This window comes from Ambystoma mexicanum, chromosome 11, assembly GCF_040938575.1.
Source record: "Ambystoma mexicanum isolate Mex_15411 chromosome 11, UKY_AmexF1_1, whole genome shotgun sequence".
Classification (NCBI taxonomy): domain Eukaryota; kingdom Metazoa; phylum Chordata; class Amphibia; order Caudata; family Ambystomatidae; genus Ambystoma; species Ambystoma mexicanum.
The window spans coordinates 821,535,305-821,551,161 of NC_090934.1; the positions used below are offsets into that span (position 1 = coordinate 821,535,305).

At 46.2% G+C, this 15,857-nt stretch overlaps 14 non-coding genes across 14 annotated transcripts; all 14 read right to left on the minus strand.

Moving 5' to 3' along the window:
- Window positions 1-1,037: 1,037 nt before the first annotated feature.
- On the minus strand, window positions 1,038-1,109 carry TRNAW-CCA (transfer RNA tryptophan (anticodon CCA)). The gene has a single exon. It is a non-coding gene; the product is annotated as a tRNA-Trp (tRNA).
- A 313-nt stretch (window positions 1,110-1,422) lies between these two features.
- Window positions 1,423-1,496, minus strand: TRNAN-GUU (transfer RNA asparagine (anticodon GUU)). The gene has a single exon. It is a non-coding gene; the product is annotated as a tRNA-Asn (tRNA).
- Window positions 1,497-3,286: 1,790 nt separating this feature from the next.
- TRNAW-CCA (transfer RNA tryptophan (anticodon CCA)) lies at window positions 3,287-3,358 on the minus strand. Its single transcript has one exon. It is a non-coding gene; the product is annotated as a tRNA-Trp (tRNA).
- Window positions 3,359-3,671: 313 nt separating this feature from the next.
- Window positions 3,672-3,745, minus strand: TRNAN-GUU (transfer RNA asparagine (anticodon GUU)). The gene has a single exon. It is a non-coding gene; the product is annotated as a tRNA-Asn (tRNA).
- A 1,790-nt stretch (window positions 3,746-5,535) lies between these two features.
- On the minus strand, window positions 5,536-5,607 carry TRNAW-CCA (transfer RNA tryptophan (anticodon CCA)). The gene has a single exon. It is a non-coding gene; the product is annotated as a tRNA-Trp (tRNA).
- Window positions 5,608-5,920: 313 nt separating this feature from the next.
- TRNAN-GUU (transfer RNA asparagine (anticodon GUU)) lies at window positions 5,921-5,994 on the minus strand. Its single transcript has one exon. It is a non-coding gene; the product is annotated as a tRNA-Asn (tRNA).
- Window positions 5,995-7,784: 1,790 nt separating this feature from the next.
- Window positions 7,785-7,856, minus strand: TRNAC-ACA (transfer RNA cysteine (anticodon ACA)). The gene has a single exon. It is a non-coding gene; the product is annotated as a tRNA-Cys (tRNA).
- A 313-nt stretch (window positions 7,857-8,169) lies between these two features.
- On the minus strand, window positions 8,170-8,243 carry TRNAN-GUU (transfer RNA asparagine (anticodon GUU)). Its single transcript has one exon. It is a non-coding gene; the product is annotated as a tRNA-Asn (tRNA).
- A 1,789-nt stretch (window positions 8,244-10,032) lies between these two features.
- On the minus strand, window positions 10,033-10,104 carry TRNAW-CCA (transfer RNA tryptophan (anticodon CCA)). Its single transcript has one exon. It is a non-coding gene; the product is annotated as a tRNA-Trp (tRNA).
- Window positions 10,105-10,417: 313 nt separating this feature from the next.
- TRNAN-GUU (transfer RNA asparagine (anticodon GUU)) lies at window positions 10,418-10,491 on the minus strand. Its single transcript has one exon. It is a non-coding gene; the product is annotated as a tRNA-Asn (tRNA).
- A 1,790-nt stretch (window positions 10,492-12,281) lies between these two features.
- On the minus strand, window positions 12,282-12,353 carry TRNAW-CCA (transfer RNA tryptophan (anticodon CCA)). Its single transcript has one exon. It is a non-coding gene; the product is annotated as a tRNA-Trp (tRNA).
- Window positions 12,354-12,666: 313 nt separating this feature from the next.
- On the minus strand, window positions 12,667-12,740 carry TRNAN-GUU (transfer RNA asparagine (anticodon GUU)). Its single transcript has one exon. It is a non-coding gene; the product is annotated as a tRNA-Asn (tRNA).
- Window positions 12,741-14,530: 1,790 nt separating this feature from the next.
- On the minus strand, window positions 14,531-14,602 carry TRNAW-CCA (transfer RNA tryptophan (anticodon CCA)). Its single transcript has one exon. It is a non-coding gene; the product is annotated as a tRNA-Trp (tRNA).
- A 313-nt stretch (window positions 14,603-14,915) lies between these two features.
- Window positions 14,916-14,989, minus strand: TRNAN-GUU (transfer RNA asparagine (anticodon GUU)). The gene has a single exon. It is a non-coding gene; the product is annotated as a tRNA-Asn (tRNA).
- Between the last annotated feature and the right edge of the window lie 868 nt (window positions 14,990-15,857).

Consider the following 15,857-nt stretch of genomic DNA (forward strand, 5'->3'; position numbering starts at 1 on the left):
GTGAATTCTAATTTCTGGGGTAGAGTAAGCAATTTTTGGATCTAGATGCTGTGCGCAACAGGAATGCTATATACTGCACTGTACTGCTACTGAAAAGTTACCAATTTTACAGGATGTTCAGGTAAGCTTTGTTTCAGAAAACAACTTGCTAGAGGCACTAAGACAGATTACTGGGACAAAGGAAGAGGGTTTGGGGATTATCACATCTCATATGAAAGGTACAGTCACGCCCGAGACAACTCTGAGTGCCTCCTCAAATTCTAAGAAATGCGAACTGGGGTCCTACGCCTTTTATTGCCAGTGGATCTTTGTGTTTCAGACAAATGTGCACGCCTCCCAGAGCCCCTTGCAATGCACTTAGGGAAAGGGGGGAAGGTGCTGTGAAGCCCTCTCGCTGACAATGTCTCTCTTGTCTATAATGTAACTATGAGAGAGAGTGAAATAGGCAATGCAAGAGTGAAAAAGTAAAATGGAAATGTGTCTACTGAGACCAGTATAAGGGGAAATTCTCACAATCCAGGACCGACAGTTGATTGGGAGGGCGCTTACAGGTTTCCGACACCAGACCGGTACCTGAACTCACAAACCCAAACTGCAAAGTGATGCCCATTGCCACTAGACTGCCGACCCCCTTTCGGGGCCCCAACATATATCCTTTAGTCACACCTAGAGTTCCCAGGACAGTGCAGCATTCAGCGATTACACGAAAATTTTGACAGCGCTAGGAGGCCATGCAAATGGCAGAGGTATGTTTTACAAAGCCCACGTAGCGTGCACAAAACAGCACATCAGTCAGGCCCACTTGAAGAGATGGTAAAGAGGAAATACTTCTGCTGCATCCAGTAAAACATAGAGATTGGCCTGCTTTAAAGGTTGACCATGTCCTTCATGGGTGTCTGTCAATATGATACTTCCCTGCTGCAAAGCTTACATTCGAAACGCCAGAACAACTAGGCCCAGAGCACAAAGATGCAGTCAGGTTGAAATAACGAGATACTGAAGAGCAATTTTGTATTTCAGAGTGGGAAAAGGAAGTATGACCCCGACGTGATTTGAACACACAACCTTCTGATCTGGAGTCAGACGCGCTACCATTGCGCCACGAGGTCCTTGTGGCAATCCACCTGGTGTGTCTGATGACAGAATAAAGGTAGGAGACGTACATGCACCTGCAGAGCCTCATTGCTTCTTTAGGTAGACTGGCTAGGATAGCTTCCTTCTGTGCATCAGTACACGCTGCAGCCAAACCCTTCCCATGAAGTCTTGATGTTTATGAATTGAATGGCAAGTTTTGAAAAACTAAAGCAAGCGAGAAGAATTGCTTGCAGTTTATTGGATTTTTTGGACGTCAGCAGACGAGACCTGCGAGAGGTAAACAGAAGTCCATAGTTGGTCACGCTGAATTTTTGAGCCAAAATGCACCGTCCCTGGGTGGGCTTGAACCACCAACCTTTCGGTTAACAGCCGAACGCGCTAACCGATTGCGCCACAGAGACTCATGCAGTTCTTACACAGGGGCCTGATTGGTGTGCTGTTTGCTTATGCTTCCCAGGCATTCTGAAAATATTTCTAAAATAGCTCTATTTCCCACAGCAAATCAGGGTATCAAGCACTTCCCTACCTCCCCTAATCCACAAACACAGGGGATTTAGTAGAGGACAGAGCCCATCAACAGTGCACCAAATGTCCTCTGTGTAGGCATAACTTGCTATGAGGAGAAAGCCACAGTTGCGCACTTGTGTTAAAAGGGGACAGTAGGCTGAACCCAGAGAACACGGGAGAAATGACTCAGGTTTACTGAGTGGAACACTCTGTGTCTTTGTGCCAAAAACAGCAGCGTCTTTTCGGTTAACAGCCGAACGCGCTAACCAATTGTGCCACAGAGACTCACTGGCATGTGTGTTCTGCCTTTGGCCTGATTGCATTGCTATTTTTTTCTGATTGGCAGAAAACCTGAACTTTTTTCTGAAAAAGGCATGCCTCTCTTAGCACTGCAGTGCATTAGACTGCTCCCTTGCTTCCCTGAGTCCCCAAATACACAACCACCTTGGGCACAATAGAAGACACATTCCAGCAGATTTAGCAAGAGTGCACCAAGGTTTCTATATGTAGGTACCTTGCTGAGAAGCAAGACCTGCAGTTGCATTCTTCTGTTAAAAGAGGGCAGCAGAGTGCACCAAGAGAACTTGGGGGAAGTAGCTTATGTTAACTACTTGCCATGATCTTTATAGATCCCTCTGTTTGACTGGGTGAATTCTAATTTCTGGGGTAGAGTAAGCAATTTTTGGATCTAGATGCTGTGCGCAACAGGAATGCTATATACTGCACTGTACTGCTACTGAAAAGTTACCAATTTTACAGGATGTTCAGGTAAGCTTTGTTTCAGAAAACAACTTGCTAGAGGCCCTAGGACAGATTACTGGGACAAAGGAAGAGGGTTTGGGGATTAGCACATCTCCTATGAAAGGTACAGTCACGCCCGAGACAACTCTGAGTGCCTCCTCAAATTCTAAGAAATGCGAACTGGGGTCCTACGCCTTTTATTGCCAGTGGATCTTTGTGTTTCAGACAAATGTGCACGCCTCCCAGAGCCCCATGCAATGCACTTAGGGAAATGGGGGAAGGTGCTGTGCAACCCTCTCGCTGACAATGTCTCTCTTGTCTATAATGTATCTATGAGAGAGAGAGAAATAGGCAATGCGAGAGTGAAAAAGTAAAATGGAAATGTGTCTACTGAGACCAGTATAAGGGGAAATCCTCACAATCCAGGACCGACAGTTGATTGGGAGGGCGCTTACAGTTTTCTGACACCAGACCGGTACCTGAACTCACAAACCCAAACTGCAAAGTGATGCCCATTGCCACTAGACTGCCGACCCCCTTTCGGGGCCCCAACATATATCCTTTAATCACACCTAGAGTTCCCAGGACAGTGCAGCATTCAGCGATTACACGAAAATTTTGACAGCGCTAGGAGGCCATGCAAATGGCAGAGGTATGTTTTACAAAGCCCACGTAGCGTGCACAAAACAGCACATCAGTCAGGCCCACTTGAAGAGATGGTAAAGAGGAAATACTTCTGCTGCATCCAGTAAAACATAGAGATTGGCCTGCTTTAAAGGTTGACCATGTCCTTCATGGGTGTCTGTCAATATGATACTTCCCTGCTGCAAAGCTTACATTCGAAACGCCAGAACAACTAGGCCCAGAGCACAAAGATGCAGTCAGGTTGAAATAACGAGATACTGAAGAGCAATTTTGTATTTCAGAGTGGGAAAAGGAAGTATGACCCCGACGTGATTCGAACACACAACCTTCGGATCTGGAGTCAGACGCGCTACCATTGCGCCACGAGGTCCTTGTGGCAATCCACCTGGTGTGTCTGATGACAGAATAAAGGTAGGAGACGTACATGCACCTGCAGAGCCTCATTGCTTCTTTAGGTAGACTGGCTAGGATAGCTTCCTTCTGTGCATCAGTACACGCTGCAGCCAAACCCTTCCCATGAAGTCTTGATGTTTATGAATTGAATGGCAAGTTTTGAAAAACTAAAGCAAGCGAGAAGAATTGCTTGCAGTTTATTGGATTTTTTGGACGTCAGCAGACGAGACCTGCGAGAGGTAAACAGAAGTCCATAGTTGGTCACGCTGAATTTTTGAGCCAAAATGCACCGTCCCTGGGTGGGCTTGAACCACCAACCTTTCGGTTAACAGCCGAACGCACTAACCGATTGCGCCACAGAGACTCATGCAGCTCTTACACAGGGGCCTGATTGGTGTGCTGTTTGCTTATGCTTCCCAGGCAACCTGAAAATATTTCTAAAATAGCTCTTTTTCCCACAGCAAATCAGGGTATCAAGCACTTCCCTACCTCCCCTAATCCACAAACACAGGGGATTTAGTAGAGGACAGAGCCCATCAACAGTGCACCAAATGCCCTCTGTGTAGGCATAACTTGCTATGAGGAGAAAGCCACAGTTGCGCACTTGTGTTAAAAGGGGACAGTAGGCTGAACCCAGAGAACACGGGAGAAATGACTCAGGTTTACTGAGTGGAACACTCTGTGTCTTTGTGCCAAAAACAGCAGCGTCTTTTCGGTTAACAGCCGAACGCGCTAACCAATTGCACCACAGAGACTCACTGGCATGTGTGTTCTGCCTTTGGCCTGATTGCATTGCTATTTTTTTCTGATTGGCAGAAAACCTGAACTTTTTTCTGAAAAAGGCATGCCTCTCTTAGCACTGCAGTGCATTAGAGTGCTCCCTTGCTTCCCTGAATCCCCAAATACACAACCACCTTGGGCACAATAGAAGACACATTCCAGCAGATTTAGCAAGATTGCACCAAGGATTCTATATGTAGGTACCTTGCTGAGAAGCAAGACCTGCAGTTGCATTCTTCTGTTAAAAGAGGGCAGCAGAGTGCACCAAGAGAACTTGGGGGAAGTAGCTTATGTTAACTACTTGCTATGCTCTTTATAGATCCCTCTGTTTGACTGGGTGAATTCTAATTTCTGGGGTAGAGTAAGCAATTTTTGGATCTAGATGCTGTGCGCAACAGGAATGCTATATACTGCACTGTACTGCTACTGAAAAGTTACCAATTTTACAGGATGTTCAGGTAAGCTTTGTTTCAGAAAACAACTTGCTAGAGGCACTAAGACAGATTACTGGGACAAAGGAAGAGGGTTTGGGGATTATCACATCTCATATGAAAGGTACAGTCACGCCCGAGACAACTCTGAGTGCCTCCTCAAATTCTAAGAAATGCGAACTGGGGTCCTACGCCTTTTATTGCCAGTGGATCTTTGTGTTTCAGACAAATGTGCACGCCTCCCAGAGCCCCTTGCAATGCACTTAGGGAAAGGGGGGAAGGTGCTGTGAAGCCCTCTCGCTGACAATGTCTCTCTTGTCTATAATGTAACTATGAGAGAGAGAGAAATAGGCAATGCAAGAGTGAAAAAGTAAAATGGAAATGTGTCTACTGAGACCAGTATAAGGGGAAATTCTCACAATCCAGGACCGACAGTTGATTGGGAGGGCGCTTACAGGTTTCCGACACCAGACCGGTACCTGAACTCACAAACCCAAACTGCAAAGTGATGCCCATTGCCACTAGACTGCCGACCCCCTTTCGGGGCCCCAACATAGATCCTTTAGTCACACCTAGAGTTCCCAGGACAGTGCAGCATTCAGCGATTACACGAAAATTTTGACAGCGCTAGGAGGCCATGCAAATGGCAGAGGTATGTTTTACAAAGCCCACGTAGCGTGCACAAAACAGCACATCAGTCAGGCCCACTTGAAGAGATGGTAAAGAGGAAATACTTCTGCTGCATCCAGTAAAACATAGAGATTGGCCTGCTTTAAAGGTTGACCATGTCCTTCATGGGTGTCTGTCAATATGATACTTCCCTGCTGCAAAGCTTACATTCGAAACGCCAGAACAACTAGGCCCAGAGCACAAAGATGCAGTCAGGTTGAAATAACGAGATACTGAAGAGCAATTTTGTATTTCAGAGTGGGAAAAGGAAGTATGACCCCGACGTGATTTGAACACACAACCTTCTGATCTGGAGTCAGATGCGCTACCATTGCGCCACGAGGTCCTTGTGGCAATCCACCTGGTGTGTCTGATGACAGAATAAAGGTAGGAGACGTACATGCACCTGCAGAGCCTCATTGCTTCTTTAGGTAGACTGGCTAGGATAGCTTCCTTCTGTGCATCAGTACACGCTGCAGCCAAACCCTTCCCATGAAGTCTTGATGTTTATGAATTGAATGGCAAGTTTTGAAAAACTAAAGCAAGCGAGAAGAATTGCTTGCAGTTTATTGGATTTTTTGGACGTCAGCAGACGAGACCTGCGAGAGGTAAACAGAAGTCCATAGTTGGTCACGCTGAATTTTTGAGCCAAAATGCACCGTCCCTGGGTGGGCTTGAACCACCAACCTTTCGGTTAACAGCCGAACGCGCTAACCGATTGCGCCACAGAGACTCATGCAGCTCTTACACAGGGGCCTGATTGGTGTGCTGTTTGCTTATGCTTCCCAGGCAACCTGAAAATATTTCTAAAATAGCTCTTTTTCCCACAGCAAATCAGGGTATCAAGCACTTCCCTACCTCCCCTAATCCACAAACACAGGGGATTTAGTAGAGGACAGAGCCCATCAACAGTGCACCAAATGCCCTCTGTGTAGGCATAACTTGCTATGAGGAGAAAGCCACAGTTGCGCACTTGTGTTAAAAGGGGACAGTAGGCTGAACCCAGAGAACACGGGAGAAATGACTCAGGTTTACTGAGTGGAACACTCTGTGTCTTTGTGCCAAAAACAGCAGCGTCTTTTCGGTTAACAGCCGAACGCGCTAACCAATTGCACCACAGAGACTCACTGGCATGTGTGTTCTGCCTTTGGCCTGATTGCATTGCTATTTTTTTCTGATTGGCAGAAAACCTGAACTTTTTTCTGAAAAAGGCATGCCTCTCTTAGCACTGCAGTGCATTAGAGTGCTCCCTTGCTTCCCTGAATCCCCAAATACACAACCACCCTGGGCACAATAGAAGACACATTCCAGCAGATTTAGCAAGATTGCACCAAGGATTCTATATGTAGGTACCTTGCTGAGAAGCAAGACCTGCAGTTGCATTCTTCTGTTAAAAGAGGGCAGCAGAGTGCACCAAGAGAACTTGGGGGAAGTAGCTTATGTTAACTATTTGCCATGCTCTTTATAGATCCCTCTGTTTGACTGGGTGAATTCTAATTTCTGGGGTAGAGTAAGCAATTTTTGGATCTAGATGCTGTGCGCAACAGGAATGCTATATACTGCACTGTACTGCTACTGAAAAGTTACCAATTTTACAGGATGTTCAGGTAAGCTTTGTTTCAGAAAACAACTTGCTAGAGGCACTAAGACAGATTACTGGGACAAAGGAAGAGGGTTTGGGGATTAGCACATCTCATATGAAAGATACAGTCACGCCTGAGACAACTCTGAGTGCCTCCTCAAATTCTAAGAAATGCGAACTGGGGTCCTACGCCTTTTATTGCCAGTGGATCTTTGTGTTTCAGACAAATGTGCACGCCTCCCAGAGCCCCTTGCAATGCACTTAGGGAAAGGGGGGAAGGTGCTGTGAAGCCCTCTCGCTGACAATGTCTCTCTTGTCTATAATGTAACTATGAGAGAGAGAGAAATAGGCAATGCGAGAGTGAAAAAGTAAAATGGAAATGTGTCTACTGAGACCAGTATAAGGGGAAATTCTCACAATCCAGGACCGACAGTTGATTGGGAGGGCGCTTACAGGTTTCCGACACCAGACCGGTACCTGAACTCACAAACCCAAACTGCAAAGTGATGCCCATTGCCACTAGACTGCCGACCCCCTTTCGGGGCCCCAACATATATCCTTTAGTCACACCTAGAGTTCCCAGGACAGTGCAGCATTCAGCGATTACACGAAAATTTTGACAGCGCTAGGAGGCCATGCAAATGGCAGAGGTATGTTTTACAAAGCCCACGTAGCGTGCACAAAACAGCACATCAGTCAGGCCCACTTGAAGAGATGGTAAAGAGGAAATACTTCTGCTGCATCCAGTAAAACATAGAGATTGGCCTGCTTTAAAGGTTGACCATGTCCTTCATGGGTGTCTGTCAATATGATACTTCCCTGCTGCAAAGCTTACATTCGAAACGCCAGAACAACTAGGCCCAGAGCACAAAGATGCAGTCAGGTTGAAATAACGAGATACTGAAGAGCAATTTTGTATTTCAGAGAGGGAAAAGGAAGTATGACCCCGACGTGATTTGAACACACAACCTTCTGATCTGTAGTCAGACGCGCTACCATTGCGCCACGAGGTCCTTGTGGCAATCCACCTGGTGTGTCTGATGACAGAATAAAGGTAGGAGACGTACATGCACCTGCAGAGCCTCATTGCTTCTTTAGGTAGACTGGCTAGGATAGCTTCCTTCTGTGCATCAGTACACGCTGCAGCCAAACCCTTCCCATGAAGTCTTGATGTTTATGAATTGAATGGCAAGTTTTGAAAAACTAAAGCAAGCGAGAAGAATTGCTTGCAGTTTATTGGATTTTTTGGACGTCAGCAGACGAGACCTGCGAGAGGTAAACAGAAGTTCATAGTTGGTCATGCTGAATTTTTGAGCAAAAATGCACCGTCCCTGGGTGGGCTTGAACCACCAACCTTTCGGTTAACAGCCGAACGCGCTAACCGATTGCGCCACAGAGACTCATGCAGTTCTTACACAGGGGCCTGATTGGTGTGCTGTTTGCTTATGCTTCCCAGGCAACCTGAACATATTTCTAAAATAGCTCTATTTCCCACAGCAAATCAGGGTATCAAGCACTTCCCTACCTCCCCTAATCCACAAACACAGGGGATTTAGTAGAGGACAGAGCCCATCAACAGTGCACCAAATGTCCTCTGTGTAGGCATAACTTGCTATGAGGAGAAAGCCACAGTTGCGCACTTGTGTTAAAAGGGGACAGTAGGCTGAACCCAGAGAACACGGGAGAAATGACTCAGGTTTACTGAGTGGAACACTCTGTGTCTTTGTGCCAAAAACAGCTGCGTCTTTTCGGTTAACAGCCGAACGCGCTAACCAATTGTGCCACAGAGACTCACTGGCATGTGTGTTCTGCCTTTGGCCTGATTGCATTGCTATTTTTTTCTGATTGGCAGAAAACCTGAACTTTTTTCTGAAAAAGGCATGCCTCTCTTAGCACTGCAGTGCATTAGACTGCTCCCTTGCTTCCCTGAGTCCCCAAATACACAACCACCTTGGGCACAATAGAAGACACATTCCAGCAGATTTAGCAAGAGTGCACCAAGGTTTCTATATGTAGGTACCTTGCTGAGAAGCAAGACCTGCAGTTGCATTCTTCTGTTAAAAGAGGGCAGCAGAGTGCACCAAGAGAACTTGGGGGAAGTAGCTTATGTTAACTACTTGCCATGATCTTTATAGATCCCTCTGTTTGACTGGGTGAATTCTAATTTCTGGGGTAGAGTAAGCAATTTTTGGATCTAGATGCTGTGTGCAACAGGAATGCTAAATACTGCACTGTACTGCTCCTGAAAAGTTACCAATTTTACAGGATGCTCAGGTAAGCTTTGTTTCAGAAAACAACTTGCTAGAGGCCCTAGGACAGATTACTGGGACAAAGGAAGAGGGTTTGGGATTAGCACATCTCCTATGAAAGGTACAGTCAAGCCCGAGACAACTCTGAGTGCCTCCTCAAATTCTAAGAAATGCGAACTGGGGTCCTACGCCTTTTATTGCCAGTGGATCTTTGTGTTTCAGACAAATGTGCACGCCTCCCAGAGCCCCATGCAATGCACTTAGGGAAATGGGGGAAGGTGCTGTGCAACCCTCTCGCTGACAATGTCTCTCTTGTCTATAATGTAACTATGAGAGAGAGAGAAATAGGCAATGCGAGAGTGAAAAAGTAAAATGGAAATGTGTCTACTGAGACCAGTATAAGGGGAAATCCTCACAATCCAGGACCGACAGTTGATTGGGAGGGCGCTTACAGGTTTCCGACACCAGACCGGTACCTGAACTCACAAACCCAAACTGCAAAGTGATGCCCATTGCCACTAGACTGCCGACCCCCTTTCGGGGCCCCAACATATATCCTTTAGTCACACCTAGAGTTCCCAGGACAGTGCAGCATTCAGCGATTACACGAAAATATTGACAGCGCTAGGAGGCCATGCAAATGGCAGAGGTATGCTTTACAAAGCCCACGTAGCGTGCACAAAACAGCACATCAGTCAGGCCCACTTGAAGAGATGGTAAAGAGGAAATACTTCTGCTGCATCCAGTAAAACATAGAGATTGGCCTGCTTTAAAGGTTGACCATGTCCTTCATGGGTGTCTGTCAATATGATACTTCCCAGCTGCAAAGCTTACATTCGAAAGGCCAGAACAACTAGGCCCAGAGCACAAAGATGCAGTCAGGTTGAAATAACGAGATACTGAAGAGCAATTTTGTATTTCAGAGTGGGAAAAGGAAGTATGACCCCGACGTGATTTGAACACACAACCTTCTGATCTGGAATCAGACGCACTACCATTGCGCCACGAGGTCCTTGTGGCAATCCACCTGGTGTGTCTGATGACAGAATAAAGGTAGGAGACGTACATGCACCTGCAGAGCCTCATTGCTTCTTTAGGTAGACTGGCTAGGATAGCTTCCTTCTGTGCATCAGTACACGCTGCAGCCAAACCCTTCCCATGAAGTCTTGATGTTTATGAATTGAATGGCAAGTTTTGAAAAACTAAAGCAAGCGAGAAGAATTGCTTACAGTTTATTGGATTTTTTGGACGTCAGCAGACGAGACCTGCGAGAGGTAAACAGAAGTTCATAGTTGGTCATGCTGAATTTTTGAGCCAAAATGCATCGTCCCTGGGTGGGCTTGAACCACCAACCTTTCGGTTAACAGCCGAACGCGCTAACCGATTGCGCCACAGAGACTCATGCAGTGCTTACACTGGGGCCTGATTGGTGTGCTGTTTGCTTATGTTTCCCAGGCAACCTGAAAATATTTCTAAAATAGCTCTATTTCCCACAGCAAATCAGGGTATCAAGCACTTCCCTACCTCCCCTAATCCACAAACACAGGGGATTTAGTAGAGGACAGAGCCCATCAACAGTGCACCAAATGTCCTCTGTGTAGGCATAACTTGCTATGAGGAGAAAGCCACAGTTGCGCACTTGTGTTAAAAGGGGACAGTAGGCTGAACCCAGAGAACACGGGAGAAATGACTCAGGTTTACTGAGTGGAACACTCTGTGTCTTTGTGCCAAAAACAGCAGCGTCTTTTCGGTTAACAGCCGAACGCGCTAACCAATTGTGCCACAGAGACTCACTGGCATGTGTGTTCTGCCTTTGGCCTGATTGCATTGCTATTTTTTTCTGATTGGCAGAAAACCTGAACTTTTTTCTGAAAAAGGCATGCCTCTCTTAGCACTGCAGTGCATTAGACTGCTCCCTTGCTTCCCTGAGTCCCCAAATACACAACCACCTTGGGCACAATAGAAGACACATTCCAGCAGATTTAGCAAGAGTGCACCAAGGTTTCTATATGTAGGTACCTTGCTGAGAAGCAAGACCTGCAGTTGCATTCTTCTGTTAAAAGAGGGCAGCAGAGTGCACCAAGAGAACTTGGGGGAAGTAGCTTATGTTAACTACTTGCCATGCTCTTTATAGATCCCTCTGTTTGACTGGGTGAATTCTAATTTCTGGGGTAGAGTAAGCAATTTTTGGATCTAGATGCTGTGCGCAACAGGAATGCTATATACTGCACTGTACTGCTACTGAAAAGTTACCGATTTTACAGGATGTTCAGGTAAGCTTTGTTTCAGAAAACAACTTGCTAGAGGCACTAAGACAGATTACTGGGACAAAGGAAGAGGGTTTGGGGATTAGCACATCTCCTATGAAAGGTACAGTCACGCCCGAGACAACTCTGAGTGTCACCTCAAATTCTAAGAAATGCAAACTAGGGACCTACGCTTTTTATTGCCAGTGGATCTTTGTGTTTCAGACAAATGTGCACGCCTCCCAGAGCCCCTTGCAATGCACTTAGGGAAATGGGGGAAGGTGCTGTGAAGCCCTCTCGCTGACAATGTCTCTCTTGTCTATAATGTATCTATGAGAGAGAGAGAAATAGGCAATGCGAGAGTGAAAAAGTAAAATGGAAATGTGTCTTCTGAGACCAGTATAAGGGTAAACCCTCACAATCCAGGACCGACAGTTGATTGGGAGGGCGCTTACAGGTTTCCGACACCAGACCGGTACCTGAACTCACAAACCCAAACTGCAAAGTGATGCCCATTGCCACTAGACTGCCGACCCCCTTTCGGGGCCCCAACATATATCCTTTAGTCACACCTAGAGTTCCCAGGACAGTGCAGCATTCAGCGATTACACGAAAATATTGACAGCGCTAGGAGGCCATGCAAATGGCAGAGGTATGCTTTACAAAGCCCACGTAGCGTGCACAAAACAGCACATCAGTCAGGCCCACTTGAAGAGATGGTAAAGAGGAAATACTTCTGCTGCATCCAGTAAAACATAGAGATTGGCCTGCTTTAAAGGTTGACCATGTCCTTCATGGGTGTCTGTCAATATGAAACTTCCCTGCTGCAAAGCTTACATTCGAAACGCCAGAACAACTAGGCCCAGAGCACAAAGATGCAGTCAGGTTGAAATAACGAGATACTGAAGAGCAATTTTGTATTTCCGAGTGGGAAAAGGAAGTATGACCCCGACGTGATTTGAACACACAACCTTCTGATCTGGAGTCAGACGCGCTACCATTGCGCCACGAGGTCCTTGTGGCAGTCCACCTGGTGTGTCTGATGACAGAATAAAGGTAGGAGACGTACATGCACCTGCAGAGCCTCATTGCTTCTTTAAGTAGACTGGCTAGGATAGCTTCCTTCTGTGCATCAGTACACGCTGCAGCCAAACCCTTCCCATGAAGTCTTGATGTTTATGAATTGAATGGCAAGTTTTGAAAAACTAAAGCAAGCGAGAAGAATTGCTTACAGTTTATTGGATTTTTTGGAGGTCAGCAGACGAGACCTGCGAGAGGTAAACAGAAGTTCATAGTTGGTCATGCGGAATTTTTGAGCCGAAATGCATCGTCCCTGGGTGGGCTTGAACCACCAACCTTTCGGTTAACAGCCGAACGCGCTAACCGATTGCGCCACAGAGACTCATTCAGTGCTTACACTGGGGCCTGATTGGTGTGATGTTTGCTTATGCTTCCCAGGCAACCTGAAAATATTTCTAAAATAGCTCTATTTCCCACAGCAAATTAGGGTATCAAGCACTTCCCTACCTCCCCTAATCCACAAACAAAGGGGATTTAGTAGAGGACAGAGCCCATCAACAGTGCACCAAATGTCCTCTGTGTAGGCATAACTTGCTATGAGGAGAAAGCCACAGTTGCACACTTGTGTTAAAAGGGGACAGTAGGCTGAACCCAGAGAACACGGGAGAAATGACTCAGGTTTACTGAGTGGAACACTCTGTGTCTTTGTGCCAAAAACAGCAGCGTCTTTTCCGTTAACAGCCGAACGCGCTAACCAATTGTGCCACAGAGACTCACTGGCATGTGTGTTCTGCCTTTGGCCTGATTGCATTGCTATTTTTTTCTGATTGGCAGAAAACCTGAACTTTTTTTCTGAAAAAGGCATGCCTCTCTTAGCACTGCAGTACATTAGACTGCTCCCTTGCTTCCCTGAGTCCCCAAATACACAACCACCTTGGTCACAATAGAAGACACATTCCAGCAGATTTAGCAAGAGTGCACCAAGGTTTCTATATGTAGGTACCTTGCTGAGAAGCAAGACCTGCAGTTGCATTCTTCTGTTAAAAGAGGGCAGCAGAGTGCACCAAGAGAACTTGGGGGAAGTAGCTTATGTTAACTACTTGCCATGCTCTTTATAGATCCCTCTGTTTGACTGGGTGAATTCTAATTTCTGGGGTAGAGTAAGCAATTTTTGGATCTAGATGCTGTGCGCAACAGGAATTTATATACTGCACTGTACTGCTACTGAAAAGTTACCAATTTTACACGATGTTCAGGTAAGCTTTGTTTCAGAAAACAACTTGCTAGAGGCACTAAGACAGATTACTGGGACAAAGGAAGAGGGTTTGGGGATTAGCACATCTTCTATGAAAGGTACAGTCACGCCCGAGACAACTCTGAGTGTCACCTCAAAATCTAAGAAATGCAAACTAGGGACCTACGCTTTTTATTGCCAGTGGATCTTTGTGTTTCAGACAAATGTGCACGCCTCCCAGAGCCCCTTGCAATGCACTTAGGGAAATGGGGGAAGGTGCTGTGAAGCCCTCTCGCTGACAATGTCTCTCTTGTCTATAATGTATCTATGAGAGAGAGAGAAATAGGCAATGCGAGAGTGAAAAAGTAAAATGGAAATGTGTCTTCTGAGACCAGTATAAGGGGAAACCCTCACAATCCAGGACCGACAGTTGATTGGGAGGGCGCTTACAGGTTTCCGACACCAGACCGGTACCTGAACTCACAAACCCAAACTACAAAGTGATGGGCATTGCCACTAGACTGCCGACCCCCTTTCGGGGCCCCAGCATATATCCTTTAGTCACACCTAGAGTTCCCAGGACAGTGCAGCATTCAGCGATTACACGAAAATATTGACAGCGCTAGGAGGCCATGCAAATGGCAGAGGTATGCTTTACAAAGCCCACGTAGCGTGCACAAAACAGCACATCAGTCAGGCCCACTTGAAGAGATGGTAAAGAGGAAATACTTCTGCTGCATCCAGTAAAACATAGAGATTGGCCTGCTTTAAAGGTTGACCATCTCCTTCATGGGTGTCTGTCAATATGATACTTCCCTGCTGCAAAGCTTACATTCGAAACGCCAGAACAACTAGGCCCAGAGCACAAAGATGCAGTCAGGTTGAAATAACGAGATACTGAAGAGCAATTTTATATTTCAGAGTGGGAAAAGCAAATATGACCCCGACGTGATTTGAACACGAAACCTTCTGATCTGGAGTCAGACGCGCTACCATTGCGCCACGAGGTCCTTGCGGCACTCCACCTGGTGTGTCTGATGACAGAATAAAGGTAGGAGACGTACATGCACCTGCAGAGCCTCATTGCTTCTTTAAGTAGACTGGCTAGGATAGCTTCCTTCTGTGCATCAGTACACGCTGCAGCAAAACCCTTCCCATGAAGTCTTGATGTTTATGAATTGAATGGCAAGTTTTGAAAAACTAAAGCAAGCGAGAAGAATTGCTTGCAGTTTATTGGATTTTTTGGACGTCAGCAGACGAGACCTGCGAGAGGTAAACAGAAGTCCATAGTTGGTCACGCTGAATTTTTGAGCCAAAATGCACCGTCCCTGGGTGGGCTTGAACCACCAACCTTTCGGTTAACAGCCGAACGCGCTAAACGATTGCGCCACAGAGACTCATGCAGTGCTTGCACTGGGGCCTGATTGGTGTGCTGTTTGCTTATGCTCCCCAGGCAACCTGAAAATATTTCTAAAATAACTCTATTTCCCACAGCAAATCAGGGTATCAAGCACTTCCCTACCTCCCGTAATCCACAAACACAGGGGATTTAGTAGAGGACAGAGCCCATTAACAGTGCACCAAATGCCCCCTGTGTAGCCATAACTTGCTATGAGGAGAAAGCCACAGTTGCGCACTTGTGTTAAAAGGGGACAGTAGGCTGAACCCAGAGAACACGGGAGAAATGACTCAGGTTTACTGAGTGGAACACTCTGTGTCTTTGTGCCCAAAACAGCAGCGTCTTTTCGGTTAACAGCCGAACGCGCTAACCAATTGCGCCACAGAGACTCACTGGCATGTGTGTTCTGCCTTTGGCCTGATTGCATTGCTATTTTTTTCTGATTGGCAGAAAACCTGAACTTTTTTCTGAAAAAGGCATGCCTCTCTTAGCACTGCAGTGCATTAGACTGCTCCCTTGCTTCCCTGAGTCCCCAAATACACAACCACCTTGGGCACAATAGAAGACACATTCCAGCAGATTTAGCAAGAGTGCACCAAGGATTCTATATGTAGGTACCTTGCTGAGAAGCAAGACCTGCAGTTGCATTCTTCTGTTAAAAGAGGGCAGCAGAGTGCACCAAGAGAACTTGGGGGAAGTAGCTTATGTTAACTGCTTGCCATGCTCTTTATAGATCCCTCTGTTTGACTGGGTGAATTCTAATTTCTGGGGTAGATTAAGCAATTTTTGGATCTAGATGCAGTGCGCAACAGGAATGCTATATACTGCACTTTACTGCTACTGAAAAGTTACCAATTTTACAGGAT